The following is an 18,734-nucleotide window of genomic DNA, read 5'->3' on the forward strand; positions in this document are numbered from 1 at the left end:
AGATCCCACTCTGCAGCCGTGCCCAAATGGTGAGCAGGGCCGGGGGGTGGCACAGGCGCCCTGGGCATCGCCGGGGCCGCTCCTGTCCCACCAGAGCCACCCTGTGCCAGACACCTCCAGCCTCGGGTTTTGACTGACGCATCTTAAAATTTTCATTACATGTTTTATAACGCAGCAGAGCTTTACTCTGCAGCGGGATTTTTCCTTCTGCAAATGCAGCCACCACCAGCTTTCCGCTGCCAGCACCGGCGGTGGCTCTGCCACCTCACCCGGACCTGGGGTCTGTCCCACTGGTACTGGGCAGGGGGGACCGGAGCGAGCAGCAGAGCTGCCTGCACTCTTCTCCTTGCTAACCTGGGTGCTCTCCTCCCCAGCTGACCCTGAGCACATCACTCCTCCGCTTTAGACAGGACTGAGACATTTCAGTGTAACTGCAAGATCAACGAGTGGGAATTTAATCAATTGCTGTACGGCATCGGCTGGATGGCACAGGAGAATGAGCGATTAATTGGTGTCAGCTTGCTCTGCCTTGAAAAATTCCCCCTGATTTCACAACTAGCAGCGGGTGACTGAGTCCGCATGCTGTGGATTTGAGTTCCCAGCTGGCTCGTGTTCGTGCTTCCCAGGCACCCCAGTGCAGCCCCGGCCCCGCTGGCTCCCCAAGCCGCCCTGGCCGTGGTGCCATCGCTGTCACAGCGTGACGCCAAGGTCTCTGGCTCCACAACAGCACGTGCCTTTGGGCGGTGATGCTGACGATGATTTGCTGTTCAGATTTTAGGAGCACAAGGGATTGTTCAAGCAGCCCTTGCCCCCCCAAACTATGACCTCCGTAGCTCTTCTACCCTAAGGCTACAGGTCTGCAGGAGCGAAGCTCAGCACAGGGGAGAGCCCCTGCTTTCTCACTTGGGACTCATGATAAAGAATCCCTTGCTGCAGGGAAAAGTCATCCGGTCTGTGCTCCCGAGAGAGGCCAGAGCTCTCCGCACTAATGTGCCAGCAGCTCTTCCCTTCAGCAGGAGCGGTCCTCAGCCAAAAATTGTGCACACTGGGATGGGGATGCTAAGGTAGAGCATTAGCCCCCTCCATGGCCTCATCCCAGAGACCTCCGTCCCAATCCTGGCCGGGCCACAGTGATCCCTTTGATTAGATAAATGCTACAGACACTAGGTCAAATATGTGCAGGATTTGCCACAGCGTCTAGTAAAATATCGTAAAAGCATGACCCATTTTGCTCTGCTCAGCAAAACAAACCTTTTGCTTAAATAGCCTGCTGAGCAAGGAAGGCTGCAAAGGCCGTTTGCTCCCTGGGCAGGAAGGATTAAAAGGGCCAGGAATAGAAATCGGAGAGGCAGCGTGTGCGGGAGGGCGGCAGATAAGGAGCGGGGAAGTTTGGAGAGCATTAGATGGCTCACGAGGCTGGGGCTGTCAATGGGACGTGGCACTTTCCGCCCCAGGGTGCTGTCGACCGTCGTTTTCTCACTGCTGGTGTCCCCCGTCGGTCACCAGTGCCCCCTCCCAAATCCCTTGTCTTGGCATGGAGGCCGAGGACCAGACCAGTCAAGGACACTGCGCCCTTCCCTTGCCCCGGAGGTGGGCTCCTGGTGGAAACGTGTCAGCTGCTCCCCTGGCACGCTCTGCAGTGGGAGACGGTGTCTCCCCAGGGATGCTCTGCCTGGGGAGTCCTTGTCTCCCCCCGACGTCCCTGCGCGGTGGGCTTTGGGACAGCTTACCAATGTAGTCATGGCTTGTACTAGCCAACAGGACCTGCGGCCCTGCAGCTGGTTTAGGTTGGAGACGTTCAAGTCAGCAGCTGGTTGTGGGACTGATTCAAACACTTCTGTCCTTCATCATTTTTACTCGAGAGAGAGACAGCTCGTAGCTGGCAAACCCCCCCGGCCGGCGAAGGCTGTTCCCAGACCAGGTGCTCAGGGCAAGTTCAGTTTTCAGGCCCTCTCCTCTCTCCTCTTGTCCTCATTTTCTGTGCCGTCCACCCACTGTTTCCTACGCCAGGAGACAGCTGCGAAGGAGACCATGACAGCGCCGGGGCATGAAGTGTTCCGTACCAAGCAATTATTTAATTTTTATCTGTTGATCAGTAAATCCTTTCCCACACTGGCAGATCACGACACTAATTCTGCCTTATCTATGTGTCCCTGACTGGCAAATTCATCCAAAGCAAAAGGGGATTTCCTGAAAGTAAGATCTATGCTTCTCGGTAAATGAGGATCAGGATTAGAGTATTTAATACAGCATTTATGGTAAGGATGGCATCAGCTACCGTGCTTGCTAGCTCTTCATGCCAAGTGGGTGAGCAGACTTCTCTCCCGGGGCTCCTCCTGCCCTTCTGCAATGGGGTGTTGCAGGATCAAAGGGTAATTGAGGTTGGAAGGGACCTCGAGGTCTCTGCTCCAGCCTCCTGCTGGAAGCAGGGCCAGCTGTGAGAGCAGCACGGGCTGCCTGGGGCTCCATCCACTTGGATCTTGAACACCTCCAAGGATGGAGACCGCACAGCCTCTCTAGGCAGCTGATGCTTGACTGTCCTCATGGTGAGTAAGTCCCTCCTTAGACACTGTCTGAGCCTCTCTCCAGTTTTTAGGCCTGTTGATCTCCTCCCACCACGCACCCTGTGAGGAGCCTGGCCGCATCCCCTCGATGCCCTGCGGCTCCTGCTGGCCCGTTTCTCCAGCCTGCCGCGGGACGGCAGCCCTGCCCTCCAGTGCATCGACCGGACCCCCCAGTCTGGGGTCGCCCACAGACCTTCTGAGCACAGACAGTGATCGCGCTGCAGCTGGGAGCCTGGGATCCTCCTGCCCTCTGCTTTTCTCTCTCACAGCTCTGCACTCCCAAAAAATCCCTGGCAGAAATGCCAGTACCCGGAGCCCCAGGACAAACCTCGTCCTACATCAGCGATGCCACCGCTGCCCCTTGCAGCCCCGACTCCGGATCACTCCTCGCATGCCACTTGCAGCTCCAAGGCCACTGTGGGGCTGGAGGGGCTTTTCCTTGGCACGTAGGTGAAGCAGAGGTAGGTTTTGGGTCTGAAACCTCTCCAGAGCAGGAAAGCCCCGAACAAGGTTGAGGCCCGTGCTCAGCCCACCACCGATTCACCGAGCGAGCTGTTGGGGAAGCACAAAGCTGAGGTAGAAGAGAAAGAACAAAAGCCCCAGGGGAACGTCGCCAGTGTAGTCATCTCCACACATGCAAAGGTCTCTTCTGCCCTTTTTTTTTTTTTTCCCCTTTGAAATTTCAAATTCCAGTTTGTGGACAAAGTCCTGCCTATCTGAGAATATAGATCTCCGACCACTGACCAAACTCCACTCCAAGCAGTCCCGAGGGCTGCTCTTCCCCTTGCCCACGGATGCCTCCCTTCAGTCCCCAGATCCGCCGGGATCACACCGAAACGTTTGCGCTGGAGCAGAGCGCTTGTACGCACACAAAGCGGATTTTGCACGTTTCAGCCTTAACGTCAGCAGCTTCCTTTCTCCATGCAGAATGGGAAGGACCATCAGGAAGAACCAGGTAGGAGCCTTATCGCCTGCAATTTGGGCAGCCGTGGCAGAGAGAAAATGAGAAGGAGAAACAAGGGCTTCCATTGTGCTTATACCAGCAATTTTAGCTCATCATTTAAATTAGGGGAGGCAGAAAAAAAAGGCAGCTTCAGAGGGGATGGAAAACAAGAGGGAACATGAGCTCGTGGAGGCAGAGCCACTCCGTATGGTTAACTGATAACTCCAATTTGCCTCTTCCCTCTCATCTTTTCTGATTCTCCCGATTAAGCTCAACTTATTCTCATGCTAATCATTTCTTGACCTGTTTATTCTGCATTAAAAAATTAACAGAGAGCAGTTTACTGCATGACTTGCTCACACAGAACTGCTACAGATTAGCAGGCAGGCTTTAAGCCTCTGTGCAAGACGTTTGGGTCTAGCAGCCGGTCTGCACAGCTCGAGGATGAGCTTTTTTTCCTGTTTTTAAAGAACAGCTTTTTCTAAAGTCAATATAAATCCCCCTCCCTTCATGCCTTAAGTATATTTGCTCTGTGGCTATTTCCAAATGGGAAAGATAAAGCCAAGGGCTTGTGTTTTGTCAGACTTTTTGTAAACAGGGATATTTAGGCCACACTGTCAAACCGCTCTGCCTTCTGCCTCGGCGTGCCGTGGCTCCGGAGCAGAGTTGTCCGTGTGTTAATAAGCAGCTCCAAGGAATTTGGCAGGGGCTGGGGGGGCTGCAGATCAGTGCAGCTGAAACAAGCCCCCGGTTCAAGTGGCAGATCTTTGCCTCCGTGCCAGGCAATGATATGACGGACACACAGACAGGGTCCTGCTCCCATGTCCATCCCCAGAATGTCCCCGGCAGCAGCGAGAAGTCTCCAGGAAAACCGATGATTCAGCAGAAGTTGTTTAGGGTCTGTTTGCCCCTTGCCAGCCGCGTCCCTGCCCTGGCAAAATGCTTGGTGGAGATGAACCAGAAAGATCCACCACCTCCACCCAGGGAGGCGGATCAGAAAGATCCAGCCCTGAGAGGCAGTAGGTGACCACAGCCACGTGCCAGACCCGTGCCTGAGGGAAGACGCAGGCATTTTATCATCCTCTTCAACAACAAATCACCCTTGGTGATTTATTTTGCCCACGGCCGAAGCGCCTGTCGCCGTGGTTGGGACAGAAGCTGTTTGGAGCTGGGGGCGATGCCCAGGACAGGCGATGCCTGAGCAGACCCGGACACACTCTCACTGGTGAGCTTGTGACACGCAGTGGCACCCCGGGCTCCCCGGCGCAGCTAAGGGTGACAGAGGCAGCTTCACTGCAACCTCAGGCTATTTCTCACCAAAGTTATCAAAAAGTGCCCAAACCAACCAGAACCATCCAGGCTTCCAGGCTATAAAATCACCGTATGGAGAACCAAGGCAGTTTTTGGACATGGGGAAGAGATGCTTCAAAGGAGGGAGCAGGCTCTGCTTGAACTCCTCTCCAAAAGCAGCGTGTGCCTTTCAGCCGACGCTGGGTTGGATGTTAGACCTGGAGGAAATTATTGGAGCTAAAATAAATAGCTACTATGCAAAAGCGGTAGGGAAAGAACTGCAAACATGGGGACGGACAGACAGACCATTTCAGCATATACTCCTCTAGCGATAACACTGTGTGTGCCTTTCATTCCAGGACCAGAAAGGGGTTTACTATCCTGCCTAACGAAGGCTCTGAACACGTGAGGAAGTAATTATTGGTACTCTTAGGAGCTGGTGTTTAGCAAGGCCAGTGAGTTTGAGCTGTTCTCAGAAGGGCAGCCGTGCTCAAAAATGCCAGCGCGTTTGCTGGGCTGTATTTGCAATCACTCTGCCTTCATTGCAGCCCTCGAAAACGGCATCTGTCCTCTGGGACCCACAGGTTGGCACTTGCGACTCTGGAAATCTGGCTGCTGTGTTTTTACACAAAATCACTCAATAAGCCCAAGACCAAACGAGGAAGAGGAACTTTAGATTCATCTTCTTGCATTACACCGCAGGCTGCAACTTGGCCCAAACTACAGCTCCCGCTGCTGATCCCGCTTGCCCCATCCAGACCCTCCACTGCCAGCGTTGCACTCCATCCAGACCCCAACCCAGCGGAGACCCGGCCACTCGCCAGCAAAACACTCTCCTGCCCATTTGGGAGGAAATCCAGAGAAACTCTGACTTTGCCACGTGCTGTTCCAGATTCACTGCCTAGGCTGGCAGATGCTCAGCTCGAATCCAGCGGTTTAAGCCCTGTTTCAATGGGGGAGCAGAAGCCACGGGGAAGCAGCAGTGCTGGAGAAAGGGTTTGCTGCCAGCAGCGAGCACCTATTGCCTTCCATGCCTCGCCAGCTCACACGTTTAGTATGGCAGGGATCTCAGCAGCCCACGTCTTGTTTAGCAGGTGAATATGATCCCTTTGGAACTGAAGTAATCCTGCAGCTTCCCAGGAAAAAGATCCCTACTGAGCTCGCAGTCTGGCAGGCAAGCGAGTCTCTCCCTTCACCCCTGCCAGCGGTTTGCAGGGCTTCTGGGTTTCATCGACTTTCTGCTTCGTTATACGCACACGAAACAGCCCCTGAATCGTTCCAGCTGGTGGAGCAATAGGCAGAGGAGGAGAACAGCCAAAATCAACAAAGGTTACAAAGCGAGTTTTACTTTTTTTAAATTTATTTTATCTTTTTGCGAAGGTGGGTGCATCAGCGTGCCATGCCTGCCGGGAGTGACCTCCAGTCGCTGCTGCGACTCTTGGCATCGGCCCTCGCTAGAAATTAAGGCAAAAGCCTGCAAAGCTGCTGGGGGCGGAGGGAGAGCTGCAGTGGGGCAGGGGCGGTGGGGGGACAGGCTGAACCTGTGTCCCTGGAGGAGGGCAAGTTAAGGGCTCCTCAAGGGCAAAAAGCATCCTCCTGGATCGGGCGGCTGCGGGCGTCTCGGGAAAGGGCCACCCGTGTCGCTGACGGGAGGCAGCCGGAGGAAGGGGGAAGGCTGCTGAGCATCCCTCAGGTCTGAACTGGGAAAGGTAGGCTGGGCATGGAAAAAAATAAAAAAAGGGGTGATAAGTTAAAATTTGAGAGATTCTGGTTTCTGGAGTCAGAAGGAAACAAGTTAGTGCAAAATGCTTTTTCTCTGCAGGAGCGTGTAGAGTGCCTGAATAGCCTGGCTTGTCCCCAACATCCTCAACCACCAGAGCACAGCAAGTGCCAGAGGGGTAACTGGGAGCAAAACAGTGCTCAGGAGCTCCACATCCCCAGCAGCTTCACGCCCCTGCAGCCCGTGGCCGCCACAGCACCCTCCTATGCAGCACAACCGTCCTGTCTACTGCCACGGAAACAAAAAGCCACAGCAGAAAGCAAGGTGTGGGAAGAGCGGAGCTGCCTACATACAAGGTTTGTTGCAGGGGGGACAGCGAGGCGGGGGGATCACACATCTCCACAGCCCCGTAAACCCATGGCCAGCCAACTGCCTGGCTCCTGGCTAACAAACAACATAGCAAACTGCTAATTAGCCTTCGAGTATCCGACCTATGTCTCCAAGCCAGGATAACGCTACTATTTGTCCCTTTACACTCCTGCAAGGCCCAGTGCCATCGACCTCTTGTATCATAAAGAAATTAAAATATATCATGACCATAAACTACATCATTTGAGGAAATGAACCATTTCTAGTAAACGTATCATGGGTGGCTGAAACCATGAACTTCTCTAAATTGATCGCCAGCTGATAACAGCGCAGGTATTCACTGGGAGCAGCTCCCAGCACGTGGCTCCCCGCTGGCGTGGGGACCTCGGCCTGCGGTGTGGTGGCTCAGGGTGCAGGCTGCCCCAGGAGCCACAAACCCCGCTGCCAGCGCAAGCCCTGCTCGAGTGGGGGAATTGCTGAAGCAAGAGGAGCCCCAGGATTTTTGCTGTGCCCCGGGGTCGAGCGGAGGCCGGTGGGGTGTTTTGTGGATGAGGCTCTGCGAGGCGCAGCAGTCAGGGACTCGGGATGCTCAAACCATGTCCGAGTGCCTGCAAACCCCCCTGCAGCACCCTGAGCCCAGCCAGCCTCCTCGCTGCCTCACCTTTGTGCCAGGGTCCCCGTGGGTGCTGGGGCCGAGGGGCTGAGTACAGAGGTGGGAGACCTGCACTGGAGGGGGCTGCGGAGAGGGACCCAGAAAACCTTTCTAGTAAGAGCTCTGTGCAACCGATAAGGTTTGCATTGGAAGTGTTTTTCCCTTAGTTGTTTTTAAGGTTTCATTACGATGTGGCAGACATCTTTGGCTAAGAAGGCGGCAGCAAACAGGGCAGGACCTGAGGCTGCGCTGCAAGCGGGCTGGATCTGTCCCGGGCCTGCCGAGGCTGCAGCCCAGGGCAGTAATGCCAGACTCTGGGAACTGGGCTGAGAACTATCAATTCATTTCCCAAATGGTGCAAGCAGTCACTGGGGCGTCCGTGGGACGCCAGCCCGGCTCCACCACCTCTTCCCCCAGGAGTCACAGGACCCGCTCCACCGTGCTGCCCGCGCTGGGGTGCCTCTCTTGAGAGCCCCAGAACCGAGCTGGGGGACATCAGCCATCGCCACCCACAAACCCGGCACGTTCACTCTGCACAAAGCAAAACAGAAACCAGAGACCTGGGGGTCCCCTCGGATGGGGACCAGCGGTACGTATGTGGGTGAGGACCGTATTTCAGCAGCTCCAAAACCCCAGTGGAGCCCCCGTGGGGGGGCTGCCAATGCCCTTCGTTCACGTCACCTCCGCAGCGCTGGCTACGCAGCTACTTCTCGCCCCGCTGTGAGTGCCAGGGCGAGCGCGAGGAGTACCTGGTCTTTCCCGGAGCAGGTCGTATCTGCTGCCATTCATCTTCCAGGGGTGCTCAGCTCGGCAGGCAGAGCTAGGGGAGTCTCGCCCTCGGACGGGGCCGTCCAGCCGGCGAGCCCCCCACGGGCTGCCGGGCACGAGCCATGCCCGGGAGCTGGCTGTGGTGCGGCAGCAGGGACCGGCTAATCCCTTAATGCTGGTCACAATGAGATTTGATGGGGAGCAGGAGTTTGTGCCACAGAGACGCAGGTTTTAAAGGGTTCTGGCCACTACCCGGAGGGGAATTATAAGGTGGCTCCAGGTTTGCGCCCCGCTGCTGGTGCCCGCAGGAATGCCCGCTGCTTTCTGGGCCACCTTTCTACAGTGCCCTCACCCTGGCCTCTGGCCTGTCACTGGATTTCTGCGGGGCAGGGGGTGCCCGACCGCATGTGCAGCTCTGGAGGCTGCTCCGGGAAATGTGCCTGGGTGTGTTTAACAGCAGGAGCGGGCCTGACTCCCTCTCTGGGGAGAGGCTGGCTGCTTTCGCTTTAAAGTGTTTCTGTATAAATACCCAGAACACCATATCCTTGAGGCACAACCTTTGTCTTCCCTCCCAGCCGCCATCACGACGTGCAGGGCCAGGAGAAGCGAGGACAAAGCAGGGTAGCAGGCAGGGAGCTGCGCACGTGGTGCTCCCCATCTTCAGGCAGCCCTGAGCTGTGTCCTGCAGAGCCTGGAGAACATCTCCAATGGTTCCAGCTACCCCAGGGGCATCACTGCCAGAGCTCTCCCGCAGCTCCCCGGGGAGCTTGCCTGCTCTGTGCCGGTGCCCTCCACTCCTCATCCTCTCCCAAGGAAAACAGGACCTGGAAAACTCTTGGGGCTGAGATTTCTTAATCGATTGTGCACATTGGTGCTGTGGATGGGGAATCCAGGAGCCTCCATGTCCCAGGCAGCCCGAGATTTCGGCTAGTGCCTTGCACCACGGCCGGGCCAAGGCAAGCCCAGCAGGAGGAAAAGGGATTTTCCAACGGCCAGGCTACAAGAAACCCCTCTCTGCCTCCGTGACGCTGCACTCTCTGCTTTTTTTTCTGGAGATGAAGCTGCTGCGACAGTCTGGTGTTGACTTGTTTGGCCCCAGTCCAGAGGGGAGCGCGGAGGCTGCTGAGCACCAAGATTTTTCTCCTCTGCAGGGAGTGTGTGCTGGCATGTGTGGCCCTGCTTAGCCCGGAGGAGGAAAATGAGGTGAGGGATTAGAGTGGCACTGCCCTGGGTTTTCACAGGCACTGAGCAATGAATTGGACGCCAAAAGGGAGAACTGGGCGCCTTTGCAACGCAGCCCTGTGCTGCACGGCTGTGGCCCGGACCAGGGCCAGGAGCGAGCGTGGCCTTGCTCAGCCTCCACACCCGGAGGAACTGACTGCGGGGCCAAGCCCATCTGAAACACCCATTTTCCTGCACTTCCCTTCCTCCTCGGATGGCTTTCCTCCCGCTGAGCCCGCCTCTGCTTTCGCTGTGCCAAGGAGGAGAGAGCTCATTCCTGCCCTCCAGAGATGTCGGACCCAGAGCGACATCTCAAAGGCACGAGTTTAATGAAGGAAAACTGTTCCTAAACCATTCCCGTCCCATCTCCGTGAGCCTCTGCTCCCACCCGGGCCTGCCTGGGGCACATTCAAATTAATTTGGAGAGCACATGGCTGCCAGCAGCTTCCAAAAGGCTCCTGGTGGGTCAGGGGTGGGAATGACCAGCAGGTCCATATCTTGGCTCCGTGCCCGGGGAAGGGGTGCACTGGTGATGGGGGCAGATGCCCAGCGCACCTGCATGGAGCGGGGAGCAGCATCGAGGGCAGGGCCAAGTCTGAACTGTGCATAACCCCATGGCACCTCCCTTCACCCCTCTGTTTCCACACTGGTTTTAATGCCTGTAACAGGGAAACACACCCAGGTCAACAGAGATTTCTCCCAGACAGTGGCAGACCCAGGCACGTACCCATGGACGAGCCGCGGAAAGCACCTGGCTCTGCTTCCACCAGGGTGTCCACACAGTGGCAAAGCCACCACCTCCATCCCACCACCACTTAGTCCTTGAAGGCAGCAGACTCCAGGCAGGGGAGCAACCAGGGCTGTGGATCTGAAGCCCGGCTGTTTATAGAATCATAGAATCGTTTAAGTTGGAAAAGACCTTTAAGGTCGTCAGGTCCAACCGCTAACCCAGCACTGCCAAGGCCACCACTAAACCATGTCCTCAAGCACCACGTCTACCCATCTTTTAAATCCCTCCAGGGATGGGGACTCAGCCCCTGCCCTGGGCAGCCTGGGCCAGGGCCCTGACAGCCCTTTCCATGAAGAAGTTTTCCCTAATACCCAACCCAAACCTGCCCTGGCGCAGCTTGAGGCCGTTCCCTCTCGTCCCATTGCTTGTTCCTGGGGAGAAGAGACCGACCCCCCCCGGCTCCAGCCTCCTTTCAGGCAGTTGCAGAGAGCGATGAGGGCTCCCCTCAGCCTCCTCTTCTCCAGGCTGAGCCCCCCCAGCTCCCCCAGCCGCTCCTCCCCAGCCTTGGGCTCCAGCCCCTGCCCCAGCCTCGCTGCCCTGCTCTGGCCACGCTCCAGCCCCTCCATGGCCGCCTTGGGGTGCGGGGCCCAGCGCTGAGCACAGCATTCGAGGGGCGGCCTCACCAGGACTGAATACAAGTTTGTCCCCTTGCCCCTCCTGCCTCCTTATTCCACCCTTTGTTTCCTGGTGCTGCCTTTGCCCTGCCGACGCCGGGCTCTCTGCATGGGCCGATTCCGTCAAGCGCCCATTGGTGCCTTCTCTGCTCCTCCCTGCCGGGGCACCTCAACCTGGCTGAGCCTGCCCGTCCCCGGGGCAGGACCTGCTCCTGCTCACGAGCCACGGCGGCTGCAAGCGAGAGGCCATGCAGCTGGATGGGGGCCTGCAGCACAGGCAGGGGTTTTTCCATAGGGTGGTTGGTCTTTTGTGCCTTCTGCTGAGCCCCCAGCGTTGCCCTATCCATTAACCTGACACCCTGCCCAGCCTCCCGGTCTGTGGCCAAATTTCCTTGGGCGACGTTAGCACCAGTGGATCCCCTTCCTGGGCTGGGTTGCTGCTTTTCACTGGGGGCGGCGGGATGGACCCTGCCATCCCAATGGACGTGACGGGGTGGGATGCGGGACTTGCCCAGTGGGCTGGAAACCAGGGGCAGGCTGGGATGCTGGAAAGGAGCAGCAGGTTCTTCTCACGGGGCATCAAGGCAAAATGCAGCAAAATGACGAGCCTCCCCTGGGAGCAGGGGGAGAGAAGGGGCTGAGCAGGGCGGGAGTTGCCGGGCTCTGCAGCCTCCATGAAAGGCGCTGGGCCATAAACGCAGCGCGGTGGCTGTTGTTTATGTGTCAGCAAACACGTCGAGTGGGCTCGACTATTGATTCTGACCGTATAAAAGAGTGTTGTGGCACTTGTTCAGGTTTGCGCAGGTTTTACAGCTCTTGTTCTGAGAAGTGCCCATGTATTTGGTTTTGCTCCTTCCTTCAGGTCTATCTGTTGACATTGGCTCTCCTAGCCAGAGCGTTGGGCCACGCCAGGAAGCTGAGTGTATGGCTATCCCTGCGTTTCCCACTTTCCCAGGGGTTATTGCCCATAAAATCTCGCACACACCCATGGCCGGGACAGGTTTCTGGTGCGGAGGCGGGTGAAAGGAGCCCGCTGGTCCCACATTGGTGGGTTCGGGTGCCCCACGCTCGGCAGCAGGAGCTGAGCCACCCATCCTGATGGATGAGTTTTAGGGTAGATGGACGAAGCCGTGGGTAAGGTGCTGCCCTGGGCAGCCTGGGGCAGGATGAGCAAGGTGAGAGAGGGCTGCGATGAAATGCGGGGTGTCAAACTAGCTTGGATGTCCAGAGAGGGAAAAGGTGTCAGAGCTCCCAGAGCACCACCACAGAGGATGGGCCCGTGCATGGCGACCCACCGCATGAGGCCCACAGTATTCCTGTTCCCCACCTTCACTCTTCCTACCGGGAGATGCCAGCACCAGCTGAGCCCGCAGGGACACCTTGGTGCTGGGGACTCGGATGCCTTAAGCCCACAGTGATGGCCCCCATCCGCCCCTCGGCACCGAGGCTCCCGGTACCGTGGGGCTGCAGCCGGAGTCCCTCCAGTGGCTGCAGCCTTTTGGGATAGAAAATCTGGTCCAGTTGCGCAGCCCCTCGGCTTTTTAGAGCCAGGATCCATCCACTCCTCGGCTGCTGGTGCCTTTCCACAGCCACTTGCTCTGCATGGAGCTGCTCCTCTCGCACCTTTGGTGCATCATCCAGAGCCCACCATTCTTTTTTGAGGCATGTATTTCCTGAAGGGATTTGCTGGATAATTTCTGTTGATGCTCAAGCTGAAGCTTGGACACGAGCCGTTCCTGGGAGTAATTGCTTCTGAGACCCGGCTTAGCTCAGCGGCCCCAGTGGGAATGCGGTGCCTCTGCCCAGCGAGGGCGAGCAGAGCCATCAGCCCTGGGTTCACGATCCAGCCACTACCTTGAAATTTGCCTTCCATGAAAATTCTGCAACATTTGCCATTTCCACAAACATTTCTGCCAGGAACCTTGTTTGCTTGAATATTTGAGGAAAGCAAACAGAGAAGGAGCCTGAACACAAACGGTCACGGACAGTTTTTTGCAGTCTTTGCCCCGTTCTAACCCCAAGCCCGCTGGCAGAGACGCTCGCGGGTGTCCCCCTGCCTGACGTACCCCTTGGCTCTGCCCTGTGCGCTGCCCCGTCCCCCGCTGCTGGCCCCGCTCCTGCGGCAAATATTGCTGTGTTTAAAAGCACCCAGACCTCGCTGTCTGCAAGACCATCACTGCCCCTTTGCGCTCACTTTAAATAAAAATTGTTTTTTAATGGCATTTAAGAAATGTCAGCAGAACAGATCGAGCATGTCCCTGTGAAGGGTGGCTTGCAGACCTACCCTTGCCCTGCGGAGCTCAAAATAGCTCTCCGACACTCCTCAAACCTTCCCAGCCTCCCACCCCACGCCTCCCAGAGCTGGAGCCCGTTGCCCACTGACAGCAGCCCTCTGTGCTCACTCCCCCTTACAAAAACCCCATCGTGTTTTTTGAGCGAAGCCAAAGACGAGGGTGTGCTGCTGGCCCGGTAAGCGGCCGGGGTGGAAGTCGCAACCCTGCGGGCAAGCGCAGCCACCCCGCGACACCGAGCAGTGTCCCTGCAGCCCCCCGTGCCGGGGGGAGCATCCCCAGCTCTTCCCCAAGGAAACCTCCGCCAAGCACCAGCAAACAGCACTCAGGATCGGGCCAAGGCGGCTAAAGCAGTGGTTGTCCCTTTTGCATCCCATCTAAATCCCAGTGCGTATTCCTGGATGCAGCAAGACCCTGCTTGGCCATTTCGTGCCCTGTTAAGTGCTGGCCCTGCCAGCAGCAGTGTTATGGCCACCCCCAACAGTCGGCAGGGACGGCGGGAGTGGGGACAAGGACCTGGCTGTGCCAGGTGTCCCAACGCCCACCGATCCCCGACAACCTCCAGGCCATGGACACAGGACGCAAGGAGTAAACAGAGGTATTGAATAGCAGGTGACACAATAAATCAAGGGGAAAAAGCTCAGTTTGGGTCATATCTAGGGGAAACCTATAAAAAATTAGATCTATTTGGCAATCAAAAATAATTGCTTCACAATGAAAAGTAAAAATACTCAGAAATTTTGCCTCCTCCTATGTTCTTCAGCTGAAACTATTCCCCACATCTGACCAAAACGCCTGAGCAGCTCTGACGTCTTGCATTTTTCAGCGAATTTCCAAAGCTGCTTTACCAAGCTGGCCCCGATCATGCGCCGGCCCCTGCTGTAACCGCCGGCCCCGGGGATCCCCGACTCCAAGAGCCACTCCCAAAATGCGACCTAGAGGTGCTACCTGTGCTGGGCTTGCGGGCAATTCCTGGATCGCGCCCAAGTCTCATCGGGAGGATAAAGGTGGAGCCGGGGGCTCGTCGCCTCCTCGCTGCCCAGTTGAGGACCGTCCCCTTGCCCCCTCTCCATCCCCTGCCCTCTCACACACCCATTTGCAGCCTCCACGGGGTTTTAGCACCAGCGTGCCCGGAGGAGCCCGTTCCAGCTCGCAGCCTGTCCTCAGCAGTGCTGGCGAGGGTGCTGAATTGGCCCCCAGCCCCGCGGCTCACCTGGAGCTGCAGCATCGCTCCCTTCTTGCCCAGGGACCCAGGCAGGGTGCTGGGGACAGGACACCTTTGTCACTGCCTGGCAGGGCATCCTCCAAGTCCTTTACACAAGCCACAGGTCTGATGGGAGGGAAATAAGTGCTCCCAAGGTATGGTTTAGGGGGAATGCTGGTGGCAGCTTGGGGCAGGGATGGATGGGGAGGGTGGCAGTAACTGCAGCAGGGGGATGCCCCGCTCTCTGCTCTTACTGATGCCACCGCTGCAAAGAGCAGGCTAGACCCGCTCGCCGTCCCGAGGCTGAGTGCCAGCACCCAGCTTTCCCCTTACAATATATCCCTGGCTCCAAATGGATGCTGAACTGCTGAAGCCTCTCAGATGGATAGGAAGATGAAAAATCAGAAAGTCTTTCCATCGATCAAAGGAAGCTGAAAATAACCGTACGACCCCTCCAAGGCCGAAGGCTCGTCTGGTGGAACCTGATGCGCAGCTGCCAGCTGAGCCCCGCAATGCCAGCGCGATGGCAGCTGGAGTGGCCCGTCCTGCCCAGGGCCGGGAGCCGGCCGGCCACGAGGGCAGCGCTGGTGGGCACGGCCGGGGCTCTGCGCCGACACCGCAGCCTGGAGCACCCCCATTGCTTTGCAAGGGGATAAACCTCGCGGTGACCACAGTGGTTCGGCCACCACGGTGCCATCTGCCCCACAACGCATCCTGGCTGCTGTGCCCAGCCCAGCCCCAGCCCCGCGGCACTGCAGGCTCCCGGGGAAGCCAGGCGCTGCCTGGCCCCCTGTCCTCGCCAGCCCTTCCTCGCCTCTGTTTGGATAACTTTTTCACCTGTTTTATTTATGAGGACTCCCCTCCTTCTGCCAACACTCTGAGTTTCCTCTTGCTTTGGTCTGGGAGGCCCATCTTGCTTTTTTATTCTTATTATTTTTCTCTCTGCCCCTTGCAAGGCCCCAGGCTCGGCAGCCTGGCCCCGCGAGAGGCTCGCAAGCCGTGGGTGCTGGCTGGAGTGCGCCTTTGTTTGGCCACGGGAGCAGATGGGGATTGCAGCTGCAGGTGGGATGCGCAGCGATTCTTCCCCAGCCACCCCGCGGCGCCTGGCTCTGCCTGCGCCTGCCTCGGTCGCTGAGGCCACTGAAAAATCAGGAGAAAATCAGGATTTAAAAAAAAAAAAATCAGGAGGAAATGAATAGTGGAAAGATTTGCCTGCCTGTCTTTAAAGTCACCGATGTGCCAGCGTTGGCAAGCGGCTGCTCGCATTAAAGCCAGCTGCAAGCAGGCAAAAGAACTTAATCATAAGTGATTAAAGAGCTTGTTCAGCTCCTTGGGTTGCATCTGTCAGGCACAGCCTGTTGCTCGCTGCAGAAACGAGGCTGGCTTCGCACCCTGGGGCAAAGCAGGACACGAGCACCCTGGATTTGGGGAGACGCAAACCCAGCCACCCCACCCTGCTGTGCCTCCCAGGCTGATGGGAGCATCACTTGGGCCTCCCCTCTCCTGCAAATGCGGCACGAGTCAGTCCCTGCGAGCTGGGTGGGCTGGGAGACATCTCCCCACCAGCAGCAGGGAGGGAGGAGCGTCCCCTCCTGCAGAGCCGCTCGCTCTGGGTGTCAGCCTGGGGGGTGCTCAGCACTGGCTTCTGCTGGACCAGCCCACAGAGATGCCCTCGCTCCAGGATCCGACCCTCTGTCCATCTCAGAGGCATCGAGCCATTGTTTTACCCGCTCACGAGCAGCCTTCACCACGCAGCTCCTTGCACGTTGTCCAAGCAGTGCCAGCTGGATGCAAAACCACAACCTGCACTGCACAGACCAAAAACTTGGCTTTTTTCTGAGTCCAGCTTTGCACGAGGCCCTGTCCCGCTGTTGCGGCTCAGAGCTGTGGTGATGGGAGCTCCTCCAGAGCCCCAGCTCTTGTGAGCCAGGGACGTACAAATGAGCGACCTGATAAAAACAGGCTAAAACTCAGCATTTTGTAACTAACTCCTTGATTGTAGCTCCCTGCTCCAGGTCAGCACAGCAACGCTATTGCAGATCCTATGCAATTCCTACACGTTTCCGTTGCAATGGGCTGTGGACCCACGGAAATGCCGATGAGCCCAGTGTCCGGCCATGGCTCAGCACGGGGCCATGTGAGCCAAAATTGAATTGGGTCTGGAGAGTACAGAAGCGCTGGGGGCTGGGGCGAGGAGGCACGGGGCCTCGCTGCAGCGTGGGCGCCCAGCACAGGGGCAAGTTAGGGCTGGAGGTGGCACCCGTAGGAAGCCGCAGACCTGGAGCAAGAGAAGCCACCACCCAAAACAGGACCATGATCAAAGGGCGAGGAGACCTGGGAGCCCCCCAGGCCCTCCTGGGGCCTGGCTGGAGCACACGCGGCGGCTGGAGTGTGGGCTGGTGGGGCCGTGCGTCTTTGTGAGTGGGGTGTGGTAAAGGAGAAGAGGAGGAGGATGTGAAAAATAGAGTGAGGAGAGGCAAGGTAGAATGATGGAGAGCCATGGGATGTGATGGAGAGTGATGGAGAGCCAGGGGGAGTGATGGAGAGCCATGATGAAGTGATGGAGAGCCATAGGGTGTGAGGGAGAGCCACAGGGAAGTGATGGAGAACCTTGTAACTGTGAAACCTTGTCTGCTGGAACCTCACTTCACACCCTGGCCATGCCCAGGGAACTGGCGTTCCCAGATCGCACGGGGCCAAACCAGCCCCGGCCCCTCGCCTGACAAGGATGCTCCAGCACGGGCACATTTGGACCAGTCCCGAGGGTAACGGCAGGCTGCCGGCAGCCCGGGCAGGGGGCACCCGTCCCCCACGTGCATTTGTTGGCAGTTGGCATCTGGCACAGCCAAGGAGAGTGGCAGCCCTGGGCGGCCCAGGGCTGATACCCACAGTGCCCCCGGGAAGCACGGGACACAGGCCTGGCGGGCATCTCCCCGTGGCCGGGGCGCTCCAGGCAGCGGCGTGCCGCCCGATGCTCTGCACCGCAGAGGATGCCATTCGTCCGGGCACTCCAGTCCCTGCTGGGAAACCTGCCCAGCATTAACACCAGCCCGGCCCCAGCCCTCGGCAAGAGCAGCTGAGCTGGCGGGCGCCCGCTGCGCCCGCTGCCGCAGCCCGGGCATGCCACGGGCCGCCCACAGCCTTTGCTTTGGGGCCAGCTGCGTGTCCTAAGGCAGCACGTCACCTCCTTCCTAAACTGCTTCCTCTGCTGCGAACCCTGCAGCAGCCCCTCTGCCAGCGGGTCAGACCGCTCTGCTCCCTCGGGCACGTGCCTTCTTCTTCGAGCCAAGCAGAGTGAAAGAGAGAAAATACATCTATATGTATATATTATAGAACAATTAATCGGGGACCCATTTTCTGCCTCCATCTCCAGCCTTTGGAGGTGCCTGAGCCAGCGGGGGCCGGGCAGCACGGCGGGGCCGGGACGTGGGGCCGGGGGCTGCTGCCCGCTCCCAGCCCCGCTTCCCACGAGCGACGGCGGGGCGGCAGCGCGGGCGATGGGAACGCTGTACTCACCATATGGAGCCTCCATCTTAGCGCTTAGCTGGGTGCTTACATTGACCATGTCTCGCCGGCTACTGCTATGGGGACTTGGGGCGAAAACCAGAGGAAGTAGAGGAATAAAAAGAAATCTAAATAAATAAATAAAAATGTCTTTCACTAAGGAACTAGGTGAAGGCAGGAGGGAGCACGGAGAGGCAGGGCAAGGAAACCTGCCTCTCCTGTTATCTTATTGATTCGCTTAATCAGGGCTAATGTGGGTGGAGATGTTAAATAGTAACCAAGCTCTTATGGAAACCAGCCTGCAAGGTGCCGTTGCTGTAGCTATAGTAACTGCTGCCAAGCTAGAAACTCAAACACGGCTTTTACTGGACTCTTTTGGGGCTCCCGTTTCTACCCGGTGTCAAGGCCGGGGCAGCCATGGGGCTGGGGTTCACCCCCAGCTGTGGGGGGGACGGGGTGGCCGGATCCGGCTCTGCAGCGCCCCGGGTGCCGCCGGATTTCGTGACATCACCCACCTGCGGTGGGAAAACCGGGGCTGAGCCCGCCAGCGGGCAAGGGGCTAACCCTGCCTGCAGGCAAGGGGCCGCGGGACGAGCCGTGGGGGCTGGCATGGGCAGAGCAGGGCCTGGCCCAGGCACAAGGGGCGAAACACCCCAGCCGTGGGTCGGGACTTGTTCCCTCGGTGCAAACCGGAGGGGTCACTTGGGGACGGGGAGCCGCAGGGATGCTGCGGTGGGATGCAGGGTGGTACCCTGAGCACGGGACCGGGGTGCAGGGTGTTTGCAGCTCCTCCCTGTCTCCTCT

At 57.9% G+C, this 18,734-nt stretch overlaps 1 long non-coding RNA gene across 5 annotated transcripts; it reads left to right on the forward strand.

Annotated features, from left to right (window-relative positions):
• Positions 1-2,398: 2,398 nt before the first annotated feature.
• LOC148056500 (uncharacterized) lies at positions 2,399-8,513 on the forward strand. Of its 5 annotated transcripts, none has more exons than XR_015703042.1 (4): positions 2,399-2,546; positions 3,373-3,519; positions 5,157-6,126; positions 6,620-7,481. It is a non-coding gene; the product is annotated as an uncharacterized LOC148056500 (long non-coding RNA). The 5 variants fall into 5 exon arrangements; XR_015703040.1 differs by lacking the exon at positions 2,399-2,546 and adding an exon at positions 7,956-8,513 and having other exon boundaries at positions 3,232-3,519; positions 6,620-6,873; XR_015703039.1 differs by lacking the exon at positions 2,399-2,546 and having other exon boundaries at positions 3,232-3,519.
• The last annotated feature ends 10,221 nt before the right edge of the window (positions 8,514-18,734 follow it).

Source organism: Nipponia nippon, unplaced genomic scaffold (genome assembly GCF_047370975.1).
Source record: "Nipponia nippon isolate SJK-2023a ecotype South Korea unplaced genomic scaffold, ASM4737097v1 scaffold_13, whole genome shotgun sequence".
Taxonomy (NCBI): Eukaryota; Metazoa; Chordata; class Aves; order Pelecaniformes; family Threskiornithidae; genus Nipponia; species Nipponia nippon.